Raw genomic sequence first — 25,289 nt, 5'->3', positions numbered from 1 at the left:
ACTGCGATTAGTCAATCTTGTGTCAAGTACTTAACTTCACATATTATGGCAAACTTCACAAATTTCAAGTTTATTGCTGAACATAAGATTGACTAATCACAGCCTGTTCTACTAGGATTTGACTTGTTGCCGGATTTCAATCCGAATCTGGAGTCTTGCCTGTTTTGTACATATTTTGGATCGACTAACTGACTATGATGTTGCCCTGGATTCAAACCGAATCAACCCCGCATTATTCGAAAGTCACGTCAATCTGGAACCAGATTTTAGGTTGATTTACCTACTCTATTGCTATTCGGGTATATCTTCAAGTATTTATGTGAAGTTTCAGTCAAATTTGCTTTGAATTTTCAACTTAAATCAAAGTAAACTGGAAAATTCCCATAAAATCACCAATTTTCTAATAGGGTAAAAAATATAATTTCTTGCGTTATATAATTTCTTGCGCGAACAAATTCTCAAAAAAATAATTTTTTTTCTGACGTGACATTTTGAAATCCTTATATCTTCTCAACGATAAACTCCGCTGACACCAAAATCAGTTAAAAAAATACGAATTTCGTGAATTTTCAGATTCCGTGAGAAAAATATTTTTAGGATGCTCCATTGCTTCAAAAATCGATCATTTATACTGAATATAATTTCTTGCGCAATAAAATATAATTTCTTGCGCAATTTTGGACAAGTAGGCGATTAATTTTGACCGAACAAAACTTTAATTTTCTGATTATTTACCGTCTTCTACGACGCTGTCTTCCTTCCAAACAGTTAAAGGATGCTTCTTGACCATTTTAAAATATTTCTGAGGCTGAAAATGCGAAAAAATTATCACACGAAAATTTCAAAATTTTGTTCTGGTAATTTTTCGCGTTTTAAACCTCTGAAATATTTTTAAAATAATCAAGAAGCATCTTCAAACCATTTGGAAGCAAACCAACGTCAGAAAGGAGGATAAATCGTCCGAAAATTGAAGTTTTGTATCGTCAAAATCAATCGCCTACTTGTCCAAAATTGCGCAAGAAATTATATTTTTTTGCGCAAGAAATTAGATTTTTTGCGCAAGAAATTATATTCAGTATAAATGATCGATTTTTGAAGCAATGGAGCATCCTAAAAATATTTTTCTCACGGAATCTGAAAATTCACAGAATTCGTATTTTTTTTAAACCTTGTTTGGTAAAATTCATAATTCCGTTCAAAAGTTATGGGCATTTAAAAATTTCAACTGCATTTTGCGCAAGAAATTATATTTTTTACCCTAAAATCAAGGCGAATTCAGTCAAATTTCTAATAAAACAATCCTAGTCGGCTTTGATTTTCACCAAACATTCTCAAACAATTCTCTTAACCATCCAGTTTCAATGAACATTCATTTCCCAGAACAAATTAAAGCATTCAAATCTATTCTGTTTGATTCCATAAAAACCACACAAAATCCAATTCGTAAGTACCAATTTCATAACATTTTCAATCATCTCCCATAATGTCAACCACTATAAATGACTCGAAACTGCTTTTTTCCCCCTCCATAATTTATGTCTCATCCTCAAATGCAATTTCAAGAGCATTGAGACATTGAAAAATTATAAAAAATGAGAATTTCATTTAAAAAAAGATGGATTACTTCAGCGGGAAACAGACTCACTACAACCATCAATATTCATCTGAACAGCATGAAAAAAATCCAATTCATTTATGCAAAGTGCTGCAACGAGAGTGTCTGAACGAGTTGAAATTAATTGCAAGTGACAACAAATTCAATGAATATTCATTGCATCCATTAAACATCTGAAGCTTGACATCCAGTAATTGTTGTGGAAACAAAGTTGTGAGTTTTGGAATGCCTTCCTACTTTTTAGATTGTACAGGTTGATTCACGATGAAAAGTTAAATTAATTACAATGATTAACTTGATGCTGCACGTGGCTACTTAGAAAATTAGTAAATTTCACTCTATCACAACTTAATTAGCAAGCTATAAGTGCAGTACACGTTTCTCATTCACTGCTCAATTTGTCAGCTGCATTTCAACTCCTAGGAATGCCATAACACGACTTTCTTTTGTTCCTTATAATTTGTACTCTTTTACTGATGTTGTGATGTATGTATAACAACATTACTTGATGCCTTTGAGCTTGTTAACCATATATTCTTTGATCGTAGTAGACAACGGAAGGAAATAAAAATGTTGTACAAGTTGGGAAGTAAGAGGAGATAAATAATTTTAAGGCGCATTTGGAGATAAAAACCTAAAACTAGACTAGAATGACATAATTGCTGTGGATGGGAAAGACAGGGCCTTGACACTCAAAATCTTTGAAAAGCCTTCAACTGGGAACGGTTTGATTACTAAGATACCCTGAAGAATTTTGCAATTAGGGACATCTACTTATGACATAACGGACTGAGGGGACGAAGGGTAACTTGAATAAAATGGCAATATATCAATATTGTTATAGACATTCCCAAATAGATGAGTTCAACTCTTTTAGAACAGAATCTCTCGATTTGATATAATATTTAAGTAGTTAGTCAAGCATTAGACCTTTGGGATAACCACTTGGGACCGATTCCTAAGATTATCGCTTTGTCATCCTATTGACACATACATTCTACCTCGTATACAATACTGATTCATCTTCCAAGTCAAACTGAACCCATTCCTATTCCTAAATTGATACCTACACATAAGACTTTTAATGACTACGGATAATTATAAGATTGCTTTAGCATTTACACATAATATTTCAAATATAAAAACTTCATTAATTTTCAAGGTGACTTACTTCATTTTCAATTAACGCTTAGATACGATTAAAATTCAAATTAAATTTGCTTTGAGCTACCTGTGAGTTCTAATGCTATGATTAACAGCAATAAGTAAATTGTCATGTTTTTTGGGGATTTGTGGGTGGTTCTTAAGATGTTTTGTGGATTGATTGAAAGGTGAGATGTAGTCTATGCTGATCAGTGTTGTCTAAGCAATTTTGTGTAATGGCACAGCTTGATTGTAAGCTTTGACTGAAGCAGCACATGGCTTATGACTGATTACTGACATTAGTGTCCCTGCCACACAATTTGGACAACACAGACTTTGGCTCCAGTTTAGCGTGACTCTGACGTTCAGGAACGTGGTCAGGAGGAGGGTTCCCCTTCAACTGGTTATGGTCCATGCTAAAGTCCATCTGACTGTCCAGGAGTCAGTCGAATTCGACAAATCATGTAATAATTGCTGACCTTTGAACTTATTTATCCATGACTCCATAAATTCCTAAACTTTATTGAACTTTCCACCCTTAAAAAATATAAATTCATCTCCCAAACCAAAACTTCATGTCCTTTAAAAGATCCCATTCCTAATCAATCCATCACTATTCCCATGGAATCTCGACCCACGTGTGTTTGAAAGGAGACGAGATCATGGAAGATTTATGATGCAATAATAATATTTTCCAACTTTCACTGCCCGTAAATGAATACGGTAAGCCCTTTGGTTCTTGATATGCCTTGTATTTACCATACACGGTCTCATATCGTACGGAAAATAAATTTGACATGAACAGTTGATGAAAAAGCATGCTGCATGCTGTATATTTTTCTCGTAGGCTTTAATCGATTTTTTTTTTTTTACACGCTTTTATTTGACTTGCTCTGTCTGTCTTTCTGTCTGTCACGTTCAAAATTTGTGACCCTTTTTTCGACCACTTCTACTGGTCCGATCATGCTGATTTTTTTTATACGTGTGTGTTCCGGAGGGCAATTTGATATTTTGTCATCATTAAATCGCTAACTCGCTTCCTTATATTTTAATTAATTAATTTAAATTTTTATATGGGAAAAAATTTGAAAAAAATCCATTGTCAATTATGTATATTTTTAATTTACATTGACCAGACTGTTTATGAAACTGGAAATTAATTCATATGATTAACTAGACATCGATTAATAATATGAATTATTAATTATATTGTAATATCAATCCGTTCAGGATATTTAAGTAAGACAAAAATTATAACAAGTGATTTTCTCGCGGATATTCTTAGCAAAAATTTGAATTCCAAAAAAACCGTTACATTCAAATCTTCAAAAATCCGTTAATTTTATTGAATTTCAATAACCTGTATGTTACTGGATCTTGATATACTGTATAAATATGGTCCTGGATGTTACTGGATCTTGTTATACTGTATAAATATGGTTCTGGATGTTACTGGATCTTAATATCCTGTGTAAATATGGTTCTGGATGTTACTGGATCTTAATATACTGTGTAAATATGGTCCTGGATGTTACTGGATCTTAATATACTGTATAAATATGGTCCTGGATGTTACTGGATCTTGTTATACTGTATAAATATGGTTCTGGATGTTACTGGATCTTAATATCCTGTGTAAATATGGTTCTGGATGTTACTGGATCTTAATATACTGTGTAAATATGGTCCTGGATGTTACTGGATCTTGATATACTGTATAAATATGGTCCTGGATGTTACTGGATCTTGATATACTGTATAAATATGGTCCTGGATCTTGATATACTAAGTAAATATGGTCCTGGATCTTACTGGATCTTGCTATACTGTATAAATATGGTCCTGGATCTTACTGGATCTTGATATACTGTATAAATATGGTCCTGGATCTTGATATACTAAGTAAATATGGTCCTGGATCTTACTGGATCTTGATATACTGGATAAATATGGTTCTGGATCTTACTGGATCTTAATATACTGTATAAATATGGTCCTGGATGTTACTGGATCTTGATATACTGTATAAATATGGTCCTGGATCTTGATATACTAAGTAAATATGGTCCTGGATCTTACTGGATCTTGATATACTGTATAAATATGGTCCTGGATCTTGATATACTAAGTAAATATGGTCCTGGATCTTACTGGATCTTGATATACTGTATAAATATGGTCCTGGATCTTGATATACTAAGTAAATATGGTCCTGGATCTTACTGGATCTTGATATACTGTATAAATATGGTCCTGGATGTTACTGGATCTTGATATACTGTATAAATATGGTCCTGGATCTTGATATACTAAGTAAATATGGTCCTGGATCTTACTGGATCTTGCTATACTGTATAAATATGGTCCTGGATCTTACTGGATCTTGATATACTGTATAAAAATGGTCCTGGATCTTGATATACTAAGTAAATGTGGTCCTGGATCTTACTGGATCTTGATATACTGGATAAATATAGTTCTGGATGTTACTGGATCTTAATATACTGTATAAATATGGTCCTGGATGTTACTGGATCTTGATATACTGTATAAATATGGTCCTGGATCTTGATATACTAAGTAAATATGGTCCTGGATCTTACTGGATCTTGATATACTGGATAAATATGGTTCTGGATGTTACTGGATCTTAATATACTGTATAAATATGGTCCTGGATGTTACTGGATCTTGATATACTGTATAAATATGGTCCTGGATCTTGATATACTAAGTAAATATGGTCCTGGATCTTACTGGATCTTGCTATACTGTATAAATATGGTCCTGGATCTTACTGGATCTTGATATACTGTATAAATATGGTCCTGGATCTTGATATACTAAGTAAATATGGTCCTGGATCTTACTGGATCTTGATATACTGGATAAATATGGTTCTGGATGTTACTGGATCTTAATATACTGTATAAATATGGTCCTGGATGTTACTGGATCTTGATATACTGTATAAATATGGTCCTGGATCTTGATATACTAAGTAAATATGGTCCTGGATCTTACTGGATCTTGCTATACTGTATAAATATGGTCCTGGATATTACTGGATCTTGATATCCTGAGTAAATATGGTTCTGGATGTTACTGGATCTTGATAAACTGTATAAATATGGTTCTGGATGTTACTGGATATTGATATCCTGAGTAAATATGGTTCTGGATGTTACTGGATCTTGATAAACTGGATAAATATGGTTCTGGATCTTCTTAAACTATATAAATATGGTACTGGATGTTACTGGATCTTCTTAAACTATATAAATATGGTCCTGGATGTTACTGGATCTTAATATACTGTATAAATATGGTCCTGGATGTTACTGGATCTTGATATACTGTATAAATATGGTCCTGGATGTTACTGGATCTTGATATACTGTATAAATATGGTCCTGGATGTTACTGGATCTTGATATACTGTATAAATATGGTCCTGGATCTTGATATACTAAGTAAATATGGTCCTGGATCTTACTGGATCTTGCTATACTGTATAAATATGGTCCTGGATGTTACTGGATCTTGATATACTGTATAAATATGGTCCTGGATCTTGATATACTAAGTAAATATGGTCCTGGATCTTACTGGATCTTGCTATACTGTATAAATATGGTCCTGGATCTTACTGGATCTTGATATACTGTATAAAAATGGTCCTGGATCTTGATATACTAAGTAAATGTGGTCCTGGATCTTACTGGATCTTGATATACTGGATAAATATGGTTCTGGATGTTACTGGATCTTGATATACTGTATAAATATGGTCCTGGATGTTACTGGATCTTGATATACTGTATAAATATGGTCCTGGATCTTGATATACTAAGTAAATATGGTCCTGGATCTTACTGGATCTTGCTATACTGTATAAATATGGTCCTGGATGTTACTGGATCTTGATATACTGTATAAATATGGTCCTGGATCTTGATATACTAAGTAAATATGGTCCTGGATCTTACTGGATCTTGATATACTGGATAAATATGGTTCTGGATGTTACTGGATCTTAATATACTGTATAAATATGGTCCTGGATGTTACTGGATCTTGATATACTGTATAAATATGGTCCTGGATCTTGATATACTAAGTAAATATGGTCCTGGATCTTACTGGATCTTGCTATACTGTATAAATATGGTCCTGGATCTTACTGGATCTTGATATACTGTATAAATATGGTCCTGGATCTTGATATACTAAGTAAATATGGTCCTGGATCTTACTGGATCTTGATATACTGGATAAATATGGTTCTGGATGTTACTGGATCTTAATATACTGTATAAATATGGTCCTGGATGTTACTGGATCTTGATATACTGTATAAATATGGTCCTGGATCTTGATATACTAAGTAAATATGGTCCTGGATCTTACTGGATCTTGCTATACTGTATAAATATGGTCCTGGATATTACTGGATCTTGATATCCTGAGTAAATATGGTTCTGGATGTTACTGGATCTTGATAAACTGTATAAATATGGTTCTGGATGTTACTGGATATTGATATCCTGAGTAAATATGGTTCTGGATGTTACTGGATCTTGATAAACTGGATAAATATGGTTCTGGATCTTCTTAAACTATATAAATATGGTACTGGATGTTACTGGATCTTCTTAAACTATATAAATATGGTCCTGGATGTTACTGGATCTTAATATACTGTATAAATATGGTCCTGGATGTTACTGGATCTTGATATACTGTATAAATATGGTCCTGGATGTTACTGGATCTTGATATACTGTATAAATATGGTCCTGAATGTTACTGGATCTTGTTATACTGTATAAATATCAATATTGTTGACTTCTCAATGGGAAAACTAGCAATTTGAAGGAAATTTAAGAAAGTATGGAAATAAGTATAATACTGTTGTACGGTTTTAATACAAATTTGATTATACTTCACAAGACAAAACAGTACGTTTTGGAGTTTTATATATTGCTTTCGAGCGAAATTCCAATCCGATCCAAACATTACATACATAAATATACGAAAATCACGAGTAAACCGAGCACATATAAAAATATGTAGTTTTTAGTGCAAAAATATACTACTGTGTTTTAATAACAGTCGGGCGAACGAAGCGAAGCGAAGTGGAGTCCGACACTACTGTGTCCTAATAACAGTCGGGCGAACGAAGCGAAGCGAAATGGAGTCCGACACTACTGTGACCTAATAACAGTCAGGCGAACGAAGCGAAGCGAAGTGGAGTCCGACACTACTGTGACCTAATAACAGTCGGGCGAACGAAGCGAAGCGAAGTGGAGTCCGACACTACTGTGACTTAATAACAGTCGGGCGAACGAAGCGAAGCGAAGTGGAGTCCGACACTACTGTGTCCTAATAACAGTCGGGCGAACGAAGCGAAGCGAAATGGAGTCCGACACTACTGTGACCTAATAACAGTCAGGCGAACGAAGCGAAGCGAAGTGGAGTCCGACACTACTGTGACCTAATAACAGTCGGGCGAACGAAGCGAAGCGAAGTGGAGTCCGACACTACTGTGACCTAATAACAGTCGGGCGAACGAAGCGGAGCGAAGTGGAGTCCGACACTATTGTGACCCATGACCTGATAACAATCAGACTTAGTTGAGCGAAGCTCACAAATTTTGCGACCTGAACGGAGCGAAGCGAGTGAAGGCGTGAAAATTTTCCAACACGTACGAAAAATCTATGCATCATCGTTAGTAAAAAAATAGTTCGAGCGAAGCTCGAACATAAGTAGTTCGAACGAAGTTCGGACTTGGTTGAGCGAAGCTCACAAATTTTTGCGACCTGAACGGAGCGTAGCGAGTGAAGGCGTGAAAATTTTCCAACACGTATGAAAAATCTATGCATCATCGTTAGTAAAAAAATAGTTCGAGCGAAGCTCGAACATAAGTAGTTCGATCGAAGTTCGGACCTGGTTGAGCGAAGCTCACTGAACGGAGCGAAGCGAGTAAAGGCGTGAAAATTTTCCAACACGCTCGAAAACTGAACATTTCTGTTGATTGCAGAAAAATAGTTTAATAAAAATTTTCCTTGGATTAACAAGACTAAAAAGTAGTTAATAAAAAAAAACGTTAAAAAAACTTTTTAAAAAACACGCTTTTAAAAAAGACTAAAAAAATGTCCTAAAAAGTAGTAAATAAAAAAAAACGTTAAAAAAACTTTTTAAAAAACACGCTTTTAAAAAAAAAGAATTAAAAAACTTAAAAAAAATGTTCTAAAAAGTAGTAAATAAAAAAAAAATCACGCTTCTTAAATAAAACATAAAAAATATTGAAAAAAAATTGAAATTAAGAAAAGTAGCTAAAATATTTTTCCAAAATATCCTGTGTAGTACAAGAACACTATGACTTAAAAGCGTGGGGCGAAATTACTATGCATTTAAAACTAACTTCTTCTTTCGAACGCCCCACGCTTTTAAGTCATAGTGTTCTTGTACTACACAGGATATTTTGGAAAAATATTTTAGCTACTTTTCTTAATTTCAATTTTTTTTTCAATATTTTTTATGTTTTATTTAAGAAGCGTGATTTTTTTTTATTTACTACTTTTTAGAACATTTTTTTTAAGTTTTTTAATTCTTTTTTTAAAAGCGTGTTTTTTAAAAAGTTTTTTTAACGTTTTTTTTACTTTTTCATGCTTTATACACAAATATTCTAGGAAGTAAATATGTACACATGTAATGAAAAGTATGTACAGCATGAGAGGAAATCTGAAAAGACTCTTTTTTGTGCTTTATTTTATTTCATGAATGTTTAAGGCTTGAGGTGTACAAAATTTACAATTTTTTTGTGTGTTTTTGGACATAGATGGATATGGATGTAGATGAAATTGCAATAGTTAACAGATTTAGGTCTGTGGTGTTCGCATGATAGAACATGGAATGCATGTTATCTTGCTTTAGAAGCAATAATCGAGTTTGCAGATTTTTTATACAGCTAGCTATGTAGTCGTTTGTCGTTTGAGTTGGAATTGAGGATTTAGGAGAGGGTCCCAGAAGTCTCTGTTTTGAGATATAGAATGAGAATGGCACTGAGAACGAGATCGGACCAATGACTTAGAGGCTGAAATTGAATCTAAAACTGAGATCGGGACAGTGACCTAGACCCAGATTGGGACTGAGACCGGTCAGCTCGGGACAGAAACTCAATTCGGAACAGAAACTCAGATCGGGATAGAGACTCAAATCGGGACAAAGATCCAGATTGGGACAGAAACTCAGTTCAGAACAGACACTCAGTTTGAGACAGAGACTCAGATCGGGACAGAAACAACCCAGATCGTGACAAAGACCCAGATCAGGAAAGATACCTAGATTGGGACAGAGGCCTAGTTCTAGACAGAAACCGAAATCGGGTACGCGACTGCATGATATTGAAATCGGGACAGAAACCTTGGTAGGAATTCATCCAGACAAAGATCCAGACTTGATGGAAATTCTTGGATTAGGAGGTCTTGTTCCAAGTATCGTAAATCCTAAGGATTAAGCGACTAAAAGCATAATTAAGCTAATAACACAACCACCATACTTAATCACAACATATTTAAATTCCCAACCATAAATCTCAAAATTAATGCTACTTAGTATCCATATGTCATCCACATGACATACAACCTCGATTCATCCATAGAATATTCCACACTTTTTTACCACCAATTGAAATTGTTCACCCAACAATTGAACTTTTTTCCCCATATTGTAAGTGTCCATAGAAATTTATACAATATACACGGAAATAATAGATCGTGGAAAATTCCAATATATGAGAAGCCATGAATGTCTGCTGCATAAAATATGACAAAAGTTGTTTATAATTCATTATTGACTTTTATTATAATCCAGGAAACAGGATGTAGACTGTTTAAAAAAAGGAATGAAAAGTTTGTAGTTGGACTGATGAATTAATAATTTTTTAATTGGGAGGGGTTTGTTCATGAGTGAAGTCACGGCCATATGAAGACTGTTTTAAACCGGGTTATATGAAAACAGCTAAAACAGCTGTCATGGTTCCGTCACGGTTCCGATAGATTCCGTAAAGTTTCGTCTCTATCATTCTCTAACGGCACAAGGCGTCGCCACAAGGCAACTTCGTGTCTAGTGTTGATTCGGCAACTTAACGATGCTTTAAGTGCCGTCAACATGACGACGGATTGGTGTATTAGCTACAATATGCCACCAATCAGGCCATTTCACTAGATTATTCATGTACCAAATCCATTTTACTGATTGAAAAGTTATGATTGTCCTAAAGTAGCCACTTACTTCTCTCGCTGGCAATACAGATCAATTGTAATCTTTGACCTCCCTTAGTTTGCGTCAGAAGCTGGTTCTATCGCCCACTGCTTACCATTACCATCTCTATGGGCAAATTCCCCCAAAAAGTCCCTTCAAATTTGGCACAAATTAATTAGCCTAATCAGTTATTCCAGTAAACAACAAATATAACTTGCAAAGTAGGTATTTTATTTCAACAAAAAGTTACATTTAATAACAGCTTAATAGACACCATAAAAAGTCTTTACTTTTCTAGATGTTTTATTTTCGTAGCAATAACACAAAATCAGATTACTTCTGCTAATTAACTGCTTCTGACGTAACAAAAGAATCTTATAGCTACTTATAGACCCATTTTTGTCAATGATACATTGTCTTTTGTGTTTAGTAATATAAGATCTTTATGACAAAAATATCGTCAGTAAATATTAAGCAGTCTTTAATGGGTTATTTATTGATATTCAGACTCAACAGGATTGTGTGTTTACTCTGTTACTCAATTATATGCAGCTACTTTATTTTAGGTGCTTTAATTTGGAATTGCAAAATGGTGTTTGGTAGGAGTGTAGTCAGGAGGGGGGTTTTGGGGGTCAAACTTTAACCCTACATCCCATTTTGAACAAAAAGATCTTTAATTTTCTACGGGTTTTCGGGAAAAAGTCACGAAAATTCGAAAACAAATTAAAAAGTTTTTGCCCTAATTACGGCACCAGATCGGCGTAACTCTGGCATAGTGCCGGATTTAAACCGAATCTGGTGAGATAACTAAGTCATATTCAAGGGAGTACATATGGAGACCATGCCTTACGATCTAGGTATCCGAGGGAATTTTTGATTCAACCTCCTTTAGAAATATTTGGAAATAACGTAACGCTAAGCTCGAGGGAGGATTTGACACTTTTAGGGGATGGGTTGAGGTTTTATGCCCACTCTTAGGTGGAAAGGAGGCCAGGGGTCAAAAATTCAATGTTTTGCATTACCTAATATATGAATGGCCCCCAAAGAAGTAGAAACTCAACAAAAAAACCTACAAAAATTCAACAAACAATTGCCTAAATCTTCACACCTTGAGCTTGATTTTGAATTAAATCCATTAAAAAAATCACGCTTAACTGAATTTAATCTCTTTCCATTGACCTTAACTCATGAATCAGCTCTCAGTTATAATTGTTTGCATTTCATTATCTCATTACTGTCTGATTATTCTTTTAAACTTTTGTTTGACTTTATTCTCTTTAAAAATCGATTAATCTTGTTAAAAATAGTCATTCCGGGGGCTTATTCGTTGAGTGTTTGACAGGATTGTCAGTAATTTGTCTGTTCTGTTATGAATGTGAGAACTTCAAAGGAATGAAAATAAAGATAGCGCATGTAAGTAATAACAATAACTCTTTAACGACACTTAGGCATCTAAGAGTGGCATAATCATCTCAAAATACAGTAACGACAGCATCGTGTCGCGACTTACAATTGAGACAGCATTTGCCATGAGGTAATTATGCTAAGCACGGCAGCACTAAACATGTTTTTAAAAAAATAATGAATTGCTGTTTTGCATTTTTAACTAGCATTTGGCATGACAGGAAGTACTCAATGCTGGATAAAGGAAGTAAAGATAAAAGGAAAGGCTTGTAAAATGAAGAAAATTGAGATGACATTTTAGAGACTTTGAGGCTTTGCTTAGATTTTAGTTGACATTGGGATGTTGATTGTTGTGAAAAGTCAACAGACTTGATTGTTTGATTGCTCATGGTTTTTGGCTATAGTTGACTTGAATTCTTCGTAGGAATTGACTCTTGATGGACGGTAATGTATGGAGTTAAGCATTTTTTGGAAATTAGTGCCTGATCAGACAGGAATCTAGGGTATCGAGCCATATTTAAGTGAATCTGCCAATGTAATAGTAAGGCCTCAGTGGCCGAGTGTTTAGGCATCAGATCAGCTATCTGTATCACTCTATTGTGAGGACGTGGGTTCGATTCCCACCAGAGATAGATTCATCAATCATTTTATAGTCATTGCTGTCAATATGACAAGGATTCGCATAATATTCATGGCAATACAACCACTTGAAAGGGGATTCCGATGCCGATGTGAAAGATATCCAGGAATATCTTGATTCTGTTTCAAAAGCCCATACCGACCAGTTTAATTAACCGCAAATTACCTTATCAAAAATTTCAACAACATACCATCAACTCCATTCATTCAAAAATCAAAAAAAGCCTTCAATTAGGCTCAACAATCAATCAGACCGACATTTATCCATCACAACTTCCTTCATCAATTCTTCTTTTTTATTGAAATTTCAATAATCACAAGCTAGTTAAGAAAATATTTATAGAATTAAAACCTTTTGATGCTCAATTTTCCATTTCAAGCCATATCATTCACAATAAAATCAATTGTTTATCGATCCAAGCTCTAATCTACCTATAAAAAAATAAGAATCCTTTAATTAAGAAAAACAAAACAACTCTTCTCAAGTCTCTTAAAGTCTCTCACTCGTCGTTCTTTGAAGTACAGCAGGATGATGAAACACAATTAAGGAAAGCAGAGAGAAAGTTATTAACAAGAATTTAATTTAGAGTAAAAAAAAGTTAATTCATTTACGGAGGGAATGGTTGGAAGTTATGGAACTTTGACTAGAAATAGCGTTCCTAGAACCCTTTGCTAACACCGTAACGCTTTGTGACAATGATTGTAATCTATAATACGCTATGGTACCATTTGAGAATAAATAACGTGGTCGACCTAAGAACAACTTGGAATAGGCACTTGGCATAGGCACTTGGCATAGGCACTTGGCATAATCACTTGGCACTTTGCACTTGGCATAGGCACTTGGCATATGCACTTGGCATAGGCACTTGTGAATTGTCAATTGGAAGCCAGCTTCAGGCAACATCTATGGAAGTTCATGGATCACAATTTATCTTAACAACCATTTTTAGTCATTACGTAACTTCCAAACCATCCCTAATACAATATCTCTTCACGTCTAGTACCACAATCTAAAGCTCATTCCAACTCTTCTTTGAAGCCAGATGAATCACTGAGATTCAATTTTCTCCCAGACAATAAATCTCCCATTCCTTCCTTACTGCTTTCATTCACTCTATTACAACATCTTGAGCGAGTATAATAACACAGTTGGAACACCCGCGGTTATTTGTTGAACGTAGCTGTAAAATGAGACATGTAGATATAGAAATGGCAATGGAAATGAAAGTGTAAAACACAGATTTACTTTTTTTTCTTAATCATTACTGTCAGTATTTACGTTTCTACTTATCTAGTGTAATTATGTTTTTGAGTTGGGATGTTTTATGAATGAAAAATTATCAACTTGCTTGAAACTCGATGCTGGGATTAGCAGTGGATGAATTATGAGTTATAGAGAAAATGTTGTGAAATGTAATAAATTTTGAGATTTTCGACTAAACTATTAGTCATGAATGACCCAGAAAATGAGCAAATGAGGAATGCTGTTTGCATTGCTTACTAACTTGCTTACTTTCTTGGCTGGAGCGCATGTGGGTCCATTGCCGTGCGGAGAGGACGTCAAAAGCTGGCTCTATCAGATCTCGTTGAAGTATTGTGCCTTAAATATGCCGTTTTTCGTTTATACGGTGACTTGACGGTGACGTAGTTGGTCTTCAAGGACTTCAAGGCCTTCAAGTCCTTCAAGTCCTTCAAGGTCGTCAAGATCTTCAAAGTCTTCACGGTCTTCACGGTCTTCATGGTCTTCATGGTCTTCATGGTTTCATGGTCTTCACTGTCTCCAGGGTGCTTTAAAAGCTGTATTGTGTCATTCGGGGATCATTATCTACTCTCATTGATGCCTTACCCACGAGGTAATTTGGTGTTGAATAAAGCAGAGAGCTGTCGTCAGGCTGGACTAGGTTTGGTACCAGCACCATCTAAAACGAAATTGTCCGACAAGTCCATAATTTTGAAATTTTTTGCATCGTATCCCTTCTGGATTACACTTCAAATAAATACGGTGGACCAGAGATTCTAAATTATATGGATCTATTACAAGGTTGGGTAAGGGTTGGGTTGGGTAGGCTTGGGAAGGTATTGGTCGTTGACCCTCAAAACAGTGCTTCCTCCATGAATACGTTCTAGACGATCAATCTTATCTCAAAGTTCCTACTTCAAAGACCATTAAAAAGTTCATACCTCAAAAGTATCCTATAATTGACTGCCTTTGGCATACATAACACAAACAATACTAAAGCAATCATCCTTTACCTGCAAAATCCTGTTGTTTTTATCTTTATATCTCAATCCAAGTGCCAAGAGTTATGACACTATTACTCACCTTTATTCCAATGTACACATTTAACAAAACAAAAGCTTCCCAAAGAACTCTCGAATTTCAAAGGAACTAAAAAAAATAAAACAAAAGTAAAACGAGATAAAAAATGCAGAATGAACACATCATGAACACTCCCACGGATACGAAATGAAAGAGGATGTTATGGCTAGAGTAATGAATATGTAAGCTGCTGCTTCATTCATCTCATATCTATGAGATTACATCTACAGTTGTTGAGTAATAAACATGAAACAATGGTTTTCATATCAAATTTCGGAATTATTTTGTACTTTCTACCACAAGCTTCATCTTTCATTAACTATGGATATGTTTATATATTTTATTAGACATGTCTAGATTGAGTATTTTTCAACAGAAAATATTTGACAGTATTTTTGATATAGGAAATCCGATAATCCGATTAAAATTGCTGCTGATGCAATATTATTAGAATTTTGGATAAATGTTTGAATTATTTATAGAATTCTATAGAGATAAATGTGGGATTCTGTGGGTAGATGGGGATTTAGGAATATTTTACTTATTTGGTAATTCCCCAAGGAAATCCTATCATTCCGGATGAAGGATTCTATTGTTCTGAATGAACAGTTGTCCACTCACCTACTGTCCTAAATACGTCCCTGGTGTCAACGCCTTACCCCTTCTACCCCTTACCAATCCTTCCAACCATTCCATCATTTCCACTTCTTCCACCCCTTCCAACCCTTCCAATCCTTCCAACCATTCCACCCCTTCCAACCCTTCCAACCCTTCCAACCCTTCCAATCCTTCCAACCCTACAATACAATACAAACTTTAACATCTTTACACTCCATTTTGTACCGTCTATTACATTCGAATAACTGTAAAAGTTTTGTTCTCTTTCCTTTTAACAAGACGTTGAATAAAGGATCCAAAGGAGTAATTTTAAAGTTTTTTTTTTCCGGTAAATTGTGCAACCATTAAAACTCACTCATGTGGAAAATGCAATCACTTGTGAAAATTTTAATCGGGAAATGTTCATAAATGATGGATTTTTTGAGTTCGATTTGTGTTAGTTACTTACTTTGATGGATGTAGAGATCAGCTGTTATCCATGGACTCTCTCAGTTAGCTTCTAATCCCTTAGTTGGCTTCTAAAATTGGCTCTAGTGCTGGTTGCCCTTTGCTGGTTGCCAATATCAAGTGCTACACTGTCTCTATCGACAGATTCCTTCCAAGATTCCTTTGGCCACCAAAATCCAGTTCTAATCTGACATGTTGACGGATTTAAACCGAATTCAGCACAAAGTCAGAGTCAAAACGGTCTATAATCGGACTTATGACCGATTACCTTGAAAGAGGATGCGATCGTATGTCTATCTACCCTTAACTTCCCCCCTATACCTTTAAAATTTGTAAAATTCCTTCACATCACTGCTGAACATCCCCAAAATGTTTAAAAATAATAAGTTTTTCGGATGTAAAGAATTTTACTTTTACGGGTTGTTGCATTATTTGTAGACGAGGAAGTGTCGTTGAAGATTGTAAAGTTTTTCATCCTTTTCATCTCTATCTTTATCGTCATCGAACATATTGAGTTACAAGAAATAAAACATGAGATTAAATTGATGTAATAATGCTTCTATTGAGTATATCCTCATAATAGTAGTAAATTACTTTAAGATTTAATATCATCAAATGAGCGATAAGTAAATGGATATATAGCTCAAGGATGTAATATTTATTACGACTAGTAAATTGATAGTTCCGATAATTAAATAGACAATTTTCATCAATATCTAGTGAGTCTGGGTGTATTGATATTTAATATCGTCTGCGGTTCATGTAATAACACAAAAACTTCGAATAACATGATGAGTTGTGGATTAAAACAACATTCTATGGACATATTTTGATTCCATGTTGGCTTAATGCTATGACCGAATAGCCACATTAGACAAATTTTACTTTTCATTATGAAAATTGGCTTAAATCAGCCTTCATTTAGATGTCAAGGAACCCTCAAATCTAGTCGTCAAGTCAGCGACGTAGCGGCGTCCCAGCAACTGTATTGTGCTGTGAGGGATGTGCTGTGCTTGAATATTTTGTTGATCTGCAAATGAAGGATGATATGAATGACATTCAGTTGCATTTACGCATCAATTGTTGCTAAATCCGTTGATTTATGTCATAAACATGCACAAAATTATTGAAATAGAATTTAAAGAAATATACAAAATTGTAGTCAGTTAGAGCAGAGTTGCATAACAGGTGCTGGTGACAGGCAAAACCCGTGCAAGTTCTTGAAAATTTGTATGGTTTTGTAGGAAAAAACGATTTTTGCCTGTCACAAGCACCTGTTTTGCAACTCTGAGTTAGAGAAACTGCACGTGAGACATCACTGACATCAATAGTTAACCCAAAAAGCACAGATCGGTTAATTTAGTAGTGTGCAGTTTTTTATATTTTGCGGCATATCTTAGTGGTAAGCCTCAACCAAAATCTTACACGGTATATGGTTCATGATATTTCCAATCATTCTTGACCGCACACTAGAGTTCCGTGGCAAAGAGGTTGCCCACCACTGAGTTAATTGATCAAAAATACTGACCCGAACTGGTGTGACTCTGACTTGGTACCGAACTCGGTTCTAATCCGACAACATGTTAGAGTCACGTCGAATTGTTGCCGAATTTCAGATCGATTAACCAACTTGTGTTGCTCTTGTATTGAAGTTTGACTATGCTCTACCCTAAATACGCTCCAGACTGTTTGAGTTAGTCGCTCCAATCAAGTAAAAAACTAGAAAATCCAATTTCAAATCCAATTCATTGTTTGAAATGCGATATTATTTGCTCAAAAAATACCAGATCATTTACAATTTAGTCATAATTCTCAATTTTCAACAAATCTATTGAAAAATCATTTTTTTTTTTGTGAAATTGAAAACACAATCAGCATAACAGATTTCAGCACAGCAAAAAAAGCAGCACATTTATTATCGATTTAAAATCAAAATAAATTTTATGGCTTTTTTTTTCATTTCTATTTGTGTGTTTGGCTGTTTGGTAGCGAATATCGTGCTGTTTATTTTATTGTACATCTCCTCCTTAGGAATTTGACCCTCTTCATTTGCCTTTGATAAGCAGCAAATTGTTTGTGAACATTTAAGATAAAAATCTTATTGTGCTCTACATTTGCATATGTGATATTAATAGATTAATTTATTAGATTTGCAAATATTTTGTCTTTTAGAAAAATTTATTAGTTATGTACATAAAGAGAACTAGTGTAATTAATTGAATTAGATTGTAGACATTAAACAGTTTAAATGTACTTAGATATTGTAAGTTTAATTTGCAATTGGATGAATCGGCAAAATATTGAATTTCTGAATGGGGTTAGGGACCTTATTCATTCATTACGTAACGCGTTACATCAATTTTGATCAACTGTTTGACCCTCCTTGCCTCTGCTTATTTGTAACTAAATTTCAACCGCATACCCAACAAACCACAACCATCCAGCGTTGCATACTAAGAGCTGAACTGCACTTTTGACCCATTTGATTAAGTTGAATGTTGATCAGCTAACTATGCAGATTCTTACTGTGTCTACGCAATATTCACAGTCCCTACCACATTCCTTCCCATATTTTGACAAAAATTCTTCAATTTCTAAGATTTTCTGAGACAAAAATTCCAAAACTTCTTCTGACTTTGTCCTGAACTATGGAATATGGTCCGTGCTAGTCCTTTCTCTAATGCAACCGTTAAATATTGTACTCATCAACTTAGTATTTTCCGAATGGTACCAATCTGAATATCACAAATCGGATAATTGAACAAGAAATCGGTCGTGGGCCAGTGTGACTCTGACTTGGCTCGACTTCGGTTTAAATAGTGCTTCTTTTACCCGATCTTTCTTCTTCGGCCGGCCGCAAAGTGTCGATCGTACTTCTAGTTATGAATATACTTGATATCTGAATCTATCAATTGACTTTTGTTATTCGAGCGGCTGCAATTGCAATTTGTCGATCTTTAAACTTGATATCTGTGATACTTGTCGTGAACTGTCAATTTTGTAGTTAATCCACGGACGCAGTCTGCTCAACTTAATATCTCCTAATTCTACTGCATATAACTGCCCAATTAAAAGCTATGAACGATAAAATTTAAACGATCAGTTCCAGTACGTGCTAAATCCAAAGAATTCATTGCAATCTATCCTCATATCTCAATTTTTCCATCAAAACTTCCACAACAATAAACAAAATAAGTATCAATTTTAAAAATTACATCCCCCAAAGCACACAATTCAAACCTGATTTAAAACTTTTATTGAAAGCATTTTTCCATAAATTCAATTCGACCTTCCTTCCTTCCATCATATGTTCCACATTCAACTTTGTTTTCAGTCCATTTCGTTCTCATCACTTGCAACGAAGCTTTTTTTTTGTGTCTCGTGTGTCTTACAACCTTGCACGCTCATTACACGTGCAGTTTTGCAAAATACACTTTGTGTACACACTTTCCGCTCATTTTCACAATAGAGACAATGAAAAAAGGAATAAAAAAATGTGTGAAGAGAAACTTTTCCTTTTTCAATTTTTTATTCGTGCTGGCTTTTTTTTTGTTGACGATAGTTTTTTCAGTTAGACTTTATGCTTTGCACAATGCAGAGCTTTCCGTGGAATTTAAAGTTTGAAACGTAGATAAGTTTAAATTTATAAGGTAAACGTGTGTCTATTTGGAAGGATACTTTGGGAGTATTTTGGGGTTGTTAGGAAGGAGTGTGATTTCGGAAGTGATTCTTGGTGGAGCTTAGGATGATTCACTTTTGGAAGTCAAATTTTGAAATTCTTTTGAATTTTTTGGTACAAAATTTAAGTCTATTTTGAGACTTGCGTTTTCAAGCTTCTTTGGATATTTTGCATCCACGTTCTGAGTAACTAGGGACTTTTTGAGTCATGTTCTTAAAATCATGACATGATTGAATTATCCAATTTATGAACTAGAATGACCTAGAACTGCTTTATAAGTTTCCCTAATGCCAAACCCGACATAATTTAACATTTTTGAACACATATCCAGTGTCTTGCAGGCTATGGCAGACTCCATACCAGTTCCAGGTAGAACCCGGCCTGGTTACATGCTGGAGTCTGACAATGCTTAGGGATATCTCAATTTCAAAATCCCTGAATCGACTCAATCTCGAATATCTGTTGAATTTTTGGAGCCAGAAACATTGGAGGAACTCCTAATCTTGGGTCTCTCATTCCTCCTTCTTTGCTCTGCTCCTTTTTCAAGGCATATCATACCATTTGGAATTTAAATTATTGGATTTGACTGCAAAGACTATCAAAACTTCAATTTTGATGCTAAATAACTTGAATCTTGACCGTACACAACAGAAAAAATAACACATTTCCCAAGAATTTGTTCCGACTGGGAATCGAACCAGCATTTTAAAATTTCCAGTCGTATGCTCCCGCCACTAAGCTATCGAAGTTATTTTAAAATGCTTGGCAGAATGTCAATTTAAACTTTTATTCTGTTCTGAAGGTTTCTCAATAGTGGATAGATCTTTGCCATTAATACGGCTTTACTTGGAAACTCCTACACAACCTGTTTAGAGTTCAGGAAGAAGATATAATAAATCAGCTTGTTAGCCAACAATATTCAGGGTCGTTTTCTGAGAGCAGAGTGGGTAGGAATCAAATTTCCAGTTCAATTTCAGTGACATTCTTTCGAGTCCATTTTGAATCCAGTGAAGACCGACACTAGGTGTCTTGTCAACTTTACCAGAGAGTAATTAGGGATATTTGGGGAATTTCAGAATTTTCGGGGATATCCTTTGTATTTTCCACACACTTTCCTACCTTCAACTCCCCCAAACTTCCACAATAGCTCCCAAAAGAAAAGTGCATAAAGAAAAAAGGAACTTAAATAGATTTCGTGAAACTTCTCCAGCAGATATAACAAAAATGCAACGATATATAGAACAATGTAATAAAATAGGAAGCTCGTTAATCACATTAAAAGCGAAACGTGAAACGTGAAACTTTGAAAATAAAGTTAAATACTCAAATTGCTGCATAGTTTTTGGAAAAAAAAGGAAACGTAAGTTTTTCTCTTCTCCATTCTTTTGTTATTCATTGCATTAAAACTTCCTTAATTTGTGAAAAATTGTTTACTCAATGTTGAGAGATCCAGCTGCAAAAAGTGTGGAAAATTTCCTATTAAGCTCCAAGATTTAAAAGTCATTCGAGCATGAAAAAATTAATCTCATCATAATTATTATTAAATTTTAATTGTTTTGTGTTTGCTGGAATGATTCTCAAGTGGTTTCTACACGTGAAGCTTGCTGTTTGACATAGCATAAACAATAAACATGTGCTGAGTTGATTTCAATAATGGAAATTTTTTTGCATTTTATTATTTCACTGCGATACATCAAGCGAATATTCTTAGAACATATAATTTTGTTGTTGCATAGCAGACGGAGTTTTTCAACCTTTTTTTTACCTATTTGTTCCGCATACCTTTTGTGCGAAAATCAATACCCATGAACTCGGTAACGTGGAGGGTGAACTTAAAATTAATGGAATTTAGTTGGAATTCGTAAGCTTCGATGATTTTTGATACTTTTTTGGTGTTCTAAGAAAATACTCGAGGAACTCAAATGAAAAAGGATCTACCAAAGTATACGGATCCGTGGTGGAGATTTTCAGACAGACAGCGATCTTACTCACTCAAAAAGCGTGCTTATGATTACCCTTAATATGACTGAGCGTGGTCTATTTTGTGAGCATGAATCCAGATCCTTTAGATTATGAAGTTGTAATTTTTGACCCTTTGAACAGAGATTGCTTCTGTTAAGCAATCAGAGCAGAGTTGCAAAACAGGTGCCTGTGACAGACAAAAACCGTACAAATTCTTGATAATATGTGAGGTTTTGTAAGAAAAACCATATAAAATATCAAGAATTTGTACTATTTTCGCCTGTCACAGGAATCAGAGTAGCTTACTTACTCAGGCTAGTGCATAACTAGTCAATATTTTCATCAAAAAGTCTTATCAGTCGATTAAAATGTTCTCAAAACTAGCCTAAGCACATGTTAGATAAATATTCGACTCCTAACCAAGGGTTAGTCACACCGTCGACATTCTTGATAGGGACAAATTATTCATGGCATTCAAGTGGCTGCCATAAGATGTTCAAATGACAAATTTCATGTTAATTGTCAAAAAATTTGTTGCTTTGATGTCATGTGGACGCCATTAGACTAACAATGAAAAAGGTGTGCTGATCAATTTCCTTTAAAATTCCTTAAAAGAGCAGGAACTGGATTTTTGTTACTGGTACATTAAGAAACAGGGAAAACTCGAAGTCGAATCGGATTTTGTATGGAAAATTCGACTAAAATTCCCATTTTTTGTGTAGGTAGAGCTGATTTATCTGGTACTGGTAATATACAGTACATTATAGGTACCCTACTGGAACAATGTATTACAATGCTGACTCAAGTTGTTCTGATTCAAGTCGACTTCAAGCTTTGGTTACAGGTGCACTACTTTACAATACTAGATGTATACAGTACCAGATGTAGCATTGGTGTAATGCCGAGTACAATACCAACACCGGATTTATCAGCTCTTCATACTCAAAAAGTGAGCAAATCTTAAGAAAAAAATAACAAAAATACATAAATTTGATACTTAAAATTCTTATTATTTTGAAAGGAAGATTTTTCCCATAAAGTAAGCATAATTATAGCGTTCAGCATCTGCTCATACCCTTAATATCTTAATTACATTCATTTACTGCAAATAACGAAGCCTGAACGACTTTCTTTTGAAGAATTTATTATATCAAATTTTCAACTTTTTTCTTCATCGCCAACAATTTTTCTCGTCTATAATTCATTCCATCCTCTAAAATACGTGAAAAGAACTAAAGTATAGCTCGATAAGATAGAGAAAAAGCGAGAAAAAAAGTTAAAAATAGAAAATTTATTATAAATATTTAAAATGCATCCATCGGCTTTTCTATTGTTAATGTGAACGACTGACTGTATAGGAACGAAAATAACTCAACACTTTTATTGTGCCTATGATGAAAGACTTTTGATGTTTTCGTGTATATTTTGATGTTTAGAAGTTTTGGAGCAATATTTTGAATTGAAATTTTCAGCAAATATCCTTCATTTGTTGATTAAATTGAGTATGAAGTGAGTTAGAAGATGAACAGCTTTTTCTGGGAAAACTAAGGAAAATGGTAAATAATTTTAATGTTTGTGTGTTATACAAATTCATTAGAAGAAGGAGTTTAGTATCTTTCTATGAGATTTGATACAAAATTCTAAGTAACATAAAGGATTGGGTATAACGGCTTAATTGTAGAGCTTGAATCAAAGACTTGACAAACATATACATCATCATTGAGATCCTAGGCTGTACTAGTGCGTTGCACGGGTTTTACGAATGAGGGGGCCTCAGACCTCTACATCTAGTAGACCTTCAGTTTATAGCGGGATCTTGATCACTTCATCAAGCATAACAAGCCAGAAATAAACACTTTGTGATAATGCAGGTTGGAGAAGAAGGAGGGGTTGGTTGCCCAAAAGTTGACCCTCTCTTGAGCGGCATAATGCAGCAAATTGCATTTTTGATACCTTAAACCAGGTCTTGGTATCAACAATTTGTCAAAACTTCGGGTAACCCAGGTCGAAATCACCAATCGAGGTACTGTCAGGACAATTTCCGATTTTCCCATTAATAATGCAACGTACCTTAGTGAACACGTGGTTCTTTTGGTATCTAATAACTCCGAACAGCAGAGAATGTTCGCTAGTGCACTGAAACGTCGCCTTATAAACGCTAAGACGCGCGGTTGTCAAGATGGAACAATGACGACGGGTTTAGACTCATTTTTACGGTTAAAAATGTGGTTCAATGCATTGTGTTGCGTAGGACCCATACTAGCTTCTGAGCAAATTTTGAACTTGATGTGATCCTGAATATTGATCCAAATGCGCTCCATCCAATCAACCCACAAGTTTTTCTTACTTCCACTTTCTCCATTCAACAAGCATATCTCGCAATTCTTCACGGCCTCGAAAAATAATCTCGATTTAAAATGATTTGATTTCTCTAATAGACTTTACTCACTTACTTAATCTTGATAATGCTGCCATAAATTAATTTTTTTTTTACTTTTTTCGGTACGTAATGTAATTTAAGATCTACGATTCATCCATCCAAGTAAACCTATAAACTTTTTCATCCTCATTTCCTTCACTCATTTTATTTCTATTTTCACTCATTGACGTTTTTAACGCTAAATAAATTGAGAAAAATTGTTCCTACTTCTTGCTTTTTATTGCCGAATGGGAAAATTCAGTGAAAATGAAAAACGAGGAAAATTGAGGAAAATTTTGTAATAAATGTTTGATTACTGAACACTTTAACAATTTAATAATGAAATTGTTAAACAAATGAATGACAAAAAAGTATTTCTAAAGACATATTTCATGCTTAATTGAGTCATTCAAAAGGAAATTTAATAATTGAGGAAAATTTTGTGGGAAAATTCAGATCAAGGAATTTGATTGATGTGAATGTGAATATGAATTCATGAAATGGTTATGAATTGCTTATTAAATTAGTTCTTAATGATTAGACAGGTTGGAGAAGGAAGATTTGAATTTGAAATTTAAAAAGTCCGTTAAATTTTGAATTTGAAAAGTTCGTTAAATTTTAAATTTAAATATATCGTTAAATTTTGAATTTAAAAAATCCGTTAAATTTTGAACTTGAAAAGTTCGTTAAATTTTGAATTTTAAAAATCCATTGAAATTTGAATTTAAATTTGGAATTAAAACCGTTCTTTAAAATTTGAATTCAAAATGTC

General features: G+C 34.4%; 1 protein-coding gene across 3 annotated transcripts in view; it reads left to right on the top strand.

Moving 5' to 3' along the window:
• LOC139092349 (adenylyl cyclase 78C-like) overlaps nt 1-25,289 on the top strand; it is a 102,726-nt gene that overhangs the window by 21,361 nt on the left and 56,076 nt on the right. Inside the window, exons 1-2 of one of the 3 annotated variants that reach the window (XM_070642698.1) lie at nt 20,091-20,107; nt 21,284-21,496. The exons of the other annotated variants lie outside the window; for them this stretch is intronic. The gene's annotated coding sequence lies outside the window, so the exon portion shown is untranslated. Of the gene's footprint in view, nt 1-20,090; nt 20,108-21,283; nt 21,497-25,289 lie in introns of those variants that run through there. 3 annotated transcript variants of the gene reach the window in all.

This window comes from Chironomus tepperi, unplaced genomic scaffold, assembly GCF_022539635.2.
Source record: "Chironomus tepperi strain 1889 unplaced genomic scaffold, CSIRO-AGI_Ctep_v1 contig_298, whole genome shotgun sequence".
NCBI classification, from domain to species: domain Eukaryota; kingdom Metazoa; phylum Arthropoda; class Insecta; order Diptera; family Chironomidae; genus Chironomus; species Chironomus tepperi.
Note: the sequence above shows the minus strand (reverse complement) of the source record. Positions and strands in the feature narration are given on the sequence as shown.